Below are 9,462 nucleotides of genomic sequence, written 5' to 3' on the forward strand. Positions count from 1 at the left end.
AGTAAAAAGGCAGCTGGAAGCCGTGGAGGGGCAAGAACTGCCAGGATCCTGGAGGGAATCCTGAGAAGGTATGGCATCCATATTCGTTTCAGCATCCTACCCAGGTGTCACTTATGGTTCTGCCTAGGTATCTGACCCAAGACCCTTATCAGATTCCCGGATTCCAGGCATGTGAGGCCCACAGTCAATATTCTTCACAGGTGTTGATCTACTCACTTGTGGTCCAGGACGATGTCCACGCTGTCTGGTGCTCTACCGTGTGATGGCTAGGGCTCTGCAGAATTGAGGGTCAGGACTCCTCCTCCAGGATGTGGCCAGGGATCCACAGGAGTGTGGGAAACAGAATTGAAAGGATCCAGGAATAAATGAAGGCTGAGGACACTTCGTGTCTGTGTCCGCCTAGATGGGGCACCTTCCAGTACCTGGGGCACGGTGTCAGCTTTTGTGGATAATCTAAGTTGAGTTGAAAATTGATATGGAAATGTAAGGACCTAGAAGGGCCAAAACAATTTTGAAAAGGGACAAATTTGATGAGTTACAGTGGCTGAAATCAAACTTAATATGAAACTTATCAGTGGCGTGGGTGGTATTAGCATAAGAATAGACGCAGAAGGATGAAACAAGATGAAGGGTCTGGAAAGAGAATTACACATGTATGGCTTTGTGGCTTCCCTACAAAGGCAAAGAGGCAATTCAGAGGAGAAAGAATGCTCTTTTCAACAATTGCTTTTGAAAAATTAGAATATCTCTATAAAAATGGAAACTCAACGCTTACCTTATACTGTATATAAAATTTAACTCAAAATAGATCACAGATTAAATGAAAACTTCTTGAAGAAACTATAGGAAAGATAATTGCCATATGTGGGTTAGGAAAAGGTTTCTTAAATTGAACAAGGAAAGAATAAGCCAGAAACGCAAAAGAAATAGAAAAATTGGACTTCGTGAACAATAAAATTTCACCGCTTAAAATACTCTAGGAAGAACAATAGCAAGGCCAACCTTGGCTGAGGAAGGCTAGAGCAGAGCATGTGTCTGTTAAAGAGACAGCTACAGGGTCAACGAAGAGCTCTTGCAAGTCAATAGGAAGAACAGAGACGATCTGATAAAGTTGGAAAAGGACTCTGTGCACATGTAGCCTCAAGTGTGTGGGTGATGCAAGGTGTCATCACGCGAGCTCAAAATTAATGCAAATTATTCATGAGTACAAATTAGTAATGCCGTTTACTCACCCATCAGTGGACCAACAAGCAGATAAAAATGAACCCACTGCACTTCAGATTCATAGTGCAGCAGCAGTGGGGGTGAGAGACCATCCCGGCGGACTGCTGAGTCCAATGGCTGACTTTCCACCCTCAGGCTAAGGTGAAAAGGACACTAATAAATACACAGTGGTATTTGTTAGCAAGTAGGAAAGTGTCGAATGTGTTTTATGGAAATGAACAAATAAAAAATGCACACGGGGGCTGGGGAGATGGCTCAGTTTGGAAAGTGCTTAGCCTTACAGGCACAAGAACAGAGGTTGATCCCCAGAACATATGTAATGAAATCCAGGTGTGATGACACATGCTTGTAAGCCCAGAGCCGGGGAGATGGAGATGGGTGATCTCTAGGGCTCATGGGTTAGTGAACCCTATTTGTTTGGCTCCATACCAGTGAGAGACCCTCTCTTAAAAGAACCAAGTGAGCAGCGCCTGAGGAATGATATCTGAGGTTGTCTTCTGGACTCCATAGGCACATGCACACATATGCACACTCACCTGTGCACACACATATACCTGAGCACACACACGTGCACACACACACACACGTGCACACACACACACACACACACACACACACTGATGTGGATTATGGTAGTAACTTCAGGACAAGTCAAAAAAGAACAGAGAATACTTGTTGACTACAGAGGTCAACAAAGAAAAGGCTTTGATAGTGGGGAAAACTGACGGATACCACTGTGACCAAGGAGAAAAGAATGTCACCAACACAAGTGCAGATAGCCATCATGAGGTCTCACTAGTGTGCACCAATGACACACAGCACTTTCCTGGTATCTTTTCCAAAACTACATCACACAGGGGCCATTAGAAGGACTCTAATTGGGCAAGGGTGTCTTACAAAATAGATGGACTGCACTTTCCCAAATGTCAAGGACGGGGACGAACAAAACAGATGGTGAGATAGGCTTCACTAATGAAATCAGAGATGGAGCAGTGTACATGTCACATGATGCAGGGTTAGCTATCAGGAGGATTTTCTTTTGGTATCTATAATACGAGTGTGATGGTCAGTAAGTTTTGAGTAAGATCTGGAAATTAGAGAACACTGCAGCAACATCAGTTTTCTGATCCTGATAGTTGTGCTGTGGTCACAAGCACAGGCAAACATGCTTTTACTTCAGGAAACACATACCGAGATATTTATGGGTGAAAGAACATTATTCAAAAATTTATTCTCTCACACGTGAGAAAAAATAGCGTGTGAGAGAACAATGAGGTCAATACGGTAATTCGGGACATGTTGGGAAATATGAATGAAGGCAAACAGGAAAGCTCTTTATTGATTAGGCAACTAAGTTTGAAGTAACTTCGAAAGAAAATATAAATAAAAGTGTAAGCAAATCAAAGTCAGAGATGTATCCTTTTGCATTTATTATTAGAAAGGCTTCAACACCTGACTATGTTACTGCTGCAGACATGGCCGAGGGTGGCAATGTCCCTGCTGTGACCAATAACTCCATTCCACAGGTCCCATGCTTCATGAGCCTTCTGAGCATGCACATGGGGTGCATCGAACTGTTCTTGGATCATGGTTGGTATTAGGAAAGAGTTGTGACAACTTTAGCATCACGTGGGATGGGGTCACACAGACATTGTGCTATATTCTTACAGTTGACTAGCATGCCCAGCAGAGAAGGTGAATGGATTCAAGCTGCATACACAAAGACACAGAATTCTACAGAACACTAGGGAGGAGTCATGGTTTCAGACTTCTCTGTGTGACATAAAATACAGGATTTAGAAATTTTCTAAGGGCTTGTGAATTGACACCTTTTTATTGAAGGGGACAAGCTGGGTAGGAGTGACCCTGCTTTTTAGCACAGTTATTGCTTCTGGGAATAAGAGTGAGTGGAAAGGAGATTTTTGAGAACCTGGATCTTTCAAGACTCACGTTCAATGATTAGTAATCTGAATAGTGGGACAGGCGCTGAGCTGAGTCAGCCTGTGTGGAGAGTATGCAGGAATGACTTCATCTGACAGCTACATTATCCAGTTTGTTTGGACCCTGTACTGATGGACTATACACATCTCAAGGATGACTTTGTTTGAGCTGTTTCTTTTCCATCTGGCCCACATGCTCAGGTATCCTACGCTCCCCTCCTGGGGCCCCTGCCCTCTGTTCTTACTGGGGCCAGCTCTGCTGCAGGAGGAGGTCTGGTGCGTTATCATTCGGGATAAAGGGGATTCCTAGGACTCGAGGCTTTCAGGTATAACGTTGGAAATCCCCGCAAACTGGGGAGAACCAGTCCCCCCCCCCCCCACCCCAGATCAGTAGCAGGAAAGACCAAAAACTTAACGTCATGTCTGTCCCACTTAGAGTTTCTGTGGCAATAAAACAGCATGACCAGCAGCAACTTGGGGAGGAAAGGGATTATTTGACTTACACCCCCACATCGTGGCCCATCATCAAAGCCAGTCAGGGCAAGGACCTAGAACAGAAACTGAAGAAGAGGCCTTGAAAGAATGCTGCTAACTGCCTTGCTTCTCATGGCTTGCTCGGCTTGCTTTTTTTTTTTTTTTTTTTTGATTTTTCGAGACAGGGTTTCTCTGTGGTTTTGGAGCCTGTCCTGGAACTAGCTCTTGTAGACCAGGCTGGTCTCGAACTCACAGAGATCCGCTTGCCTCTGCCTCCCAAGTGCTGGGATTAAAGGCGTGCACCACCACCGCCCGGCTTCAGCTTGCTTTCTTATATAGCTTAAGACCACTTGTCCAGGGCTGGAGCCACCCAGCAGGACCTGCCCCCCCCCCCCCCACATTAATTATAAGTTAAGAAAATGCCCTGCGAACTTGCCTGGAGGCAATCTGTTGGAAACTATTTTTCTTTTCAAATGAGGTTCTTCTTTCTGGATAATGTCTAGGTTTATGCCAAGTTGACAAAAACCAATTAGCAGTGTCCTTGTACCTCCTCTTTACTCAAGCAGATATGCTTTAAGCTGGTTATGACACCTCCCTGGAGACAGCTCTGGGGAATCCCTCAGCATACCCCCCTTCCTTGTTTCTCTCCCTACTGCTCAGCCCTCGGGCTAGAACTGGAAAAAGTTGTCTCAGTGTAAGTATCCCAGGCCACAAGTCCATCTCAGAATGCTGTCTAGCCATAAGCTGTCCTGAGATACCTACCTGGCAAGTAGCATCAGCTCCCTACTCTTTTTTGAGTATAGCTGGTTCGTGTTGTGAGTCTTGAGCCCTGGGTACCAGTCTGTTCTGGCATGCTGAGATGGTGCTGCTAGCCACCCTGTGGTCTCGTGGTTGATGATTCTTTTGTACACAGGGACCAGAGTAGAGCGCTGGGCAGGAGGAAGCTTTCAGAATAGTTATACGTTTCGCTGTCCAAGGATCAGGGACCAACACCCCAACTTATCCCAACTTTCATAAAAGAGTTTGCCCAGGAGGACATATTTTGTATCTTCTCAGAAGGAGATGCTTCCAGTTGCCCAAAAGAGCAGCAGGAAGCAGAACTCTGCCTTATGCCTTGGGCGTACCAGCTGGAGATATCCTTGACTGCTTGTCACCTATGTTTTGTTCCTTCTTTTTGATTACATGAACAGAACATGTCCCTATTCATTGGTTCTAAGAGGCTTCTGGGTGCTGGCGCTTCTTTGCCTTGGGGGTGGAAATGGCTTGTTTCCTATCAAGAATCAACTCAGAGGTCACTCACTCACTCACTCAGGAAGGGTTCTGGCATGCTCCATGACAAAGACCAGCAAGCACAGCTTGAGAGATTTTATGCAAACCTCTAACCAAAGTGCAGTAAATATTTCTGTTTGGAGCATTTCATTTGTCTGAGAGTGCTTTGCATTCATTTATGACCTGGGGAGCCCATATTTCAATTTTATCAGGTTTAATAGGTTGTAAACTAAAAACAGCAAATCTAAGGCCATATGAAACAACTGGGAACGAGCCAAGCAGGTGCGTAATTGACGTCGGAACGACTTTGAACTCCCAACTTTCACACAGAAGCACATCTTTTGGCTTTTTCTGTGTGCGGCTAGCCACAGGTAGTGCGATTGCATCTGCTGAAAGACACCCAGTGAATAGTGTCATTTCCATAATTAGGGTAGGCAGCTAGAAAGCCGTTTCCACATAATGAAATACAGGAGGCTCAAAATAAATTTTATTAAAACACCTGCGGCGTCTTAAGTTCAGCTCCAGAAAGGCCTGTGGGAGATAAAGAAGGAGGACAACTTGGGAATGAAACCGTAAATGCAACCTGAAGGTAAGAAACTTTATTTTTCAAAGTCATGGGTAATGACAGGCAGGTTACCACTTGTTTCCTCCTATAAATATATGTGTAACTGTGCAATCACTCGCCATTAAGATGACTTTAAACATGCAGGCCTCTCAGTTCCACAGACCTCAGCCTTAATGGGATTGGAAGCTTAGAATGGGTCATAAACCCACTCTCAAAGAGGACATAAGCTTGCCTGGTAAGTGAGGCTGTCATCCCCGAGACACTGATCCCCTGAACCACACCCACCCAAGGCATCAGTCCTTCCTTAGTCCCTGGCCTTTTGAGGAGGCAGAGGCCACAGGGGAAGAGGGTCAAATCTCCAACAGAGCTGATCTACTTAAAATTTTGTTTTATTTTATTTTTTAACATTTGCCCATTGTCCTAGTTACATTTCTGTTGTGGCAAAGCATCCTGGAAAAACCGCAACCTAGGGAAGGAACGGGTTTATTCAGCTTCTAAGTCCATGCTATGGTCCATTCTGTGAAGGGAAGGGAAGAGTTTAAGTAGCTAGTCATGCCACATCAAAAGTCAAGAGCAGAGAAAAAAGGATGCATCCCTGAGGTCTGCTTGCTTGTTGGTGTTCTTTACTTTTATACAGTTTAGGGTCTAGCCTAGGGAATGGTATCACCCACAGTGAACTATACTAACTAACAATGAAGACAATTCCCTACAAATATGCCAATTACATAATTTCTCACTAAGATTTTTTTCCTAGTTGATTATAATGTGTCAAGTTCACTTCAAAACTAGCCAGCATACCACATTACCAACTTTTAGTAAGTTGTAAAACTTAACGGGGCTCTCTGAATTGTGTTACTAATGTGTTTAAAAGTCAGAGCCAATACCTTGTTTTAAAAACTATTGATTTTTCTACAACTACAGACTGACATTGATGGCTTGTGGGTGTTCCAGAAACCAGTTAAGTACCTGCAGCAACCAAACAAATGCTCAGCCTAGAAAATGCCACATAGGAAACAGCACAAAGACTTGGGACTCTCCCCATCTGCTCTTGCCTTCATCTCTCCTCATCTTAAGGAGACAGGGAGGAAGATATTCAAGTTCTACTTGTTATGGTTTGCTTCGGGAGCTCATTCTGGAAGGCTTGGTTGCCCAGCTATTGGCAATATTGAGAAAGGGTTGGATCACGAAGGCTCTAATTTCATCAATGAGTCAACCCATCGATAGGTAATGGGCTAGCTGGACGTGAAGCCTGGAAATAAGTTACTGCCTTGAAGGGCGCATCTTGTTCCTGCACTTACTGCATCTCTGCCTCCCATCTGCCATATGGTTAGCAGTATTATTTCAGCAAGAGTTCTCTGGAACAGAGAATTCCAGCAAAAGCACACGTCAGGAGCAAAGGCGCCAGGAGCTCGTGGACCTCTGAAAGTGTGAACCAGGATGAGCAAAGGTGCCAGGAGCTCGTGGACCTCTGAAAGTGTGAACCAGGATGAGCAAAGGCGCCAGGAGCTCGTGGACCTCTGAAAGTGTGAACCAGGATGAACAACTCTCCTCCCAGCTGTTCTCTCAGGTGTGGGCCACAGGAAGAAGCGATCCCTGATGCGCGAGTTTCAGCCTGCGGACTGGAAGGGAAGCGCAGAGGTTGTTAGTAACTCTCCCCTACCTGGGCTTCCAAGGTGGCTCCCAACTCAGAGCCCCAGAGGGAATGGTTGCATGATCTGGGTCTCAGCTGAGAAGCCTGAGAAAGCAGCGGTGCATAATGAGAGAAGCCTATGGAGGGCCTAGGGACCACACCTGCTGAGGGGCAGAGATGCAGACAGAGAATCCAGGCTCTGCAGTGAAGCAGAGTGAAGTGCTCATGGAAATCGAAATATGTGAAAGCAGCTAGGTAGATAGAAGAATTTAAAAAATACATATACATGCCTGGGAATGAGCATACCCATAAAAGGTTGAACAGACTTCTCTAACCTTCAAACCTCCAGGGATCAGTAAGAATCTCCCCACCAGAGCCAGGCCCTAATAGCCAGGAGAGGGCACATCCCTTTTTCAGATGCTCAGTGTTCAACAAAAGATCACTTGGCACCTAAACAGGGAAACATGGCCTTTAGGGAAAAAAAGAAAAAGATCTGCAGAGGAGAACTGGTATACCTTTCCTCCATGCAGAGACAGCTGCGTTAAAAGGGGAGGAGGCAGCCTAGGAGGCCATGGGGAGACCACAGACAGCAACAGCACTAAGATCCCTGCTCACAGTGCGACATTAATCAGGGTAGGCCGACATCCAGGGCTCAAAACAGTTTCCAGAGCTGGGTCTCTAGGAAGGCCTTGCTGTGAACACCTCCAGTTGGTCCTATACAAAGTGCTGGGGGAATAGATAATTCAGGAAAGGTGGAATAAGGGCAATTGTAGGTGCTGGGCCTCTCAAGGCTAATCTTTGTCCATCACACCTCATCCCCACAGTTGACACAATAGCTCGTCATCTAACCCATCCCCTACTTGGCTTCATGGTGTGTCTGCCACTCTAGGCAAGCTCAGTACCTAAGTGGACATCCTCCTTATCCCGCAGTCTCTGGGTCTGGGACCTTCTGTTTAACTTGTGTTTTAGTTACTTTTCTAATTGTTGTGACTAGATACCTGACTTTTCAATGAAGGAAAGAAGCTCTTATTTAAACACACAGTCACAGAGTATAGTCCATCATGGCAGGAAAGGAAAGACGGCAGGAGTGTGAGGTGGCTAATCACATTGCACTCATAGTCAGGAAGGAGAGGAGAGGAGAGGAGAGGAGAGGAGAGAGGGAGGGAGGTGGGACACCCAGTTCACTTTCTCCTTTTTGTCTTTCCATTCAGTCCTGGCTCCCAGCCAATGGGATAGCACCACCCACATGCAGGGTGGGGTTTCCCTCCTCAGTCAGACCTCTCTGGATACACCCTCACTGTCACAAAGGTGTGTCTCCCACACGATTACAAATTTGGCCAAACTGACAGTGAAGACTAACCACCACACTGTGTGTTGGTCCTGCATCTCTACAGAAGTAGGTGGGTCTACCTTAAGGGATGGGTTGGCTAGACTCAGCAAGGCTCAACTGGAGAGTTCCCCTCAGAAACTGGTAGGTTAGAGGTTCAGGATAGCCACGGTCTCAGGTCAAGGCCACCACAGAGGCACTGAAGGTCAGTCAGTCTTTTGCTCTGTTTGGATCTTCAATCGATTGCTTGTTTCAGTCTACAGACAGGTATATCATGAGACACAGCCTCCATTGTGAGGTCTGGGCACTCTGGCTCGGGCAGTTCACACAGAGTCACACCCCCTCCCCTTCATATCCTGAACCTTACCGTTAGCTGCATCTACCCTCTCCCACCTCTGTCCTCCAATCTTGTCCCCTAGACTCCATATGACACCATCCTGCTTGCTCTACCACTCAGTTGTGTCTTTGGCCCCTATGTATCCTCTCTACCCAGTGTCTATGATCCTACGGGCTCAGCCTCTTCCAGGACCTCAGTGTTGAAGACCCTATCTCTGCATCCCTCACCTAGGAAGACCTGGCAGGGGATTCTTCACTTCAGCCCTTGCGTCTACACCAGAAATAACCTTCCTAATCTGAGCTCTTTGGGAGCCGTTCTACACTGGGACCAGGTAATTTCGCCCCATGCTCTTACCCTTCACACGAGCCTTGCCAACTTTTCAGGCTCTTCTTACTCTCTGCTCAGGGGACCTTTCCCTTCTGCACCCCCAAACAGGAGCCTCAATTCCTCGCGCTCCACACCCAGCTGAGCCTGGCTGCTTCTTTGTGCCATTATAATTACACTGGTAACTCATGGCCTTAATTGTTAAGGCTTTATAGCTCTCCTCATTACAGGCTGGGGTGAGACAACGCATTGTCTGAGGCTTTCTATCCCTTTACTCTTATAAAAATCATTAAACAAGATTATGGCTAAGGCAAAGTAAAAATTGAAAACCAATAAAACGGAACAAAAGCCGCAAAAGAAGGAACACGAGTA

The sequence above is a fragment of the Microtus oregoni genome, unplaced genomic scaffold (assembly GCF_018167655.1).
Source record: "Microtus oregoni isolate MIOR12 unplaced genomic scaffold, Mior012 000016F_ref0000370, whole genome shotgun sequence".
In the NCBI taxonomy this organism is placed as follows: Eukaryota; Metazoa; Chordata; class Mammalia; order Rodentia; family Cricetidae; genus Microtus; species Microtus oregoni.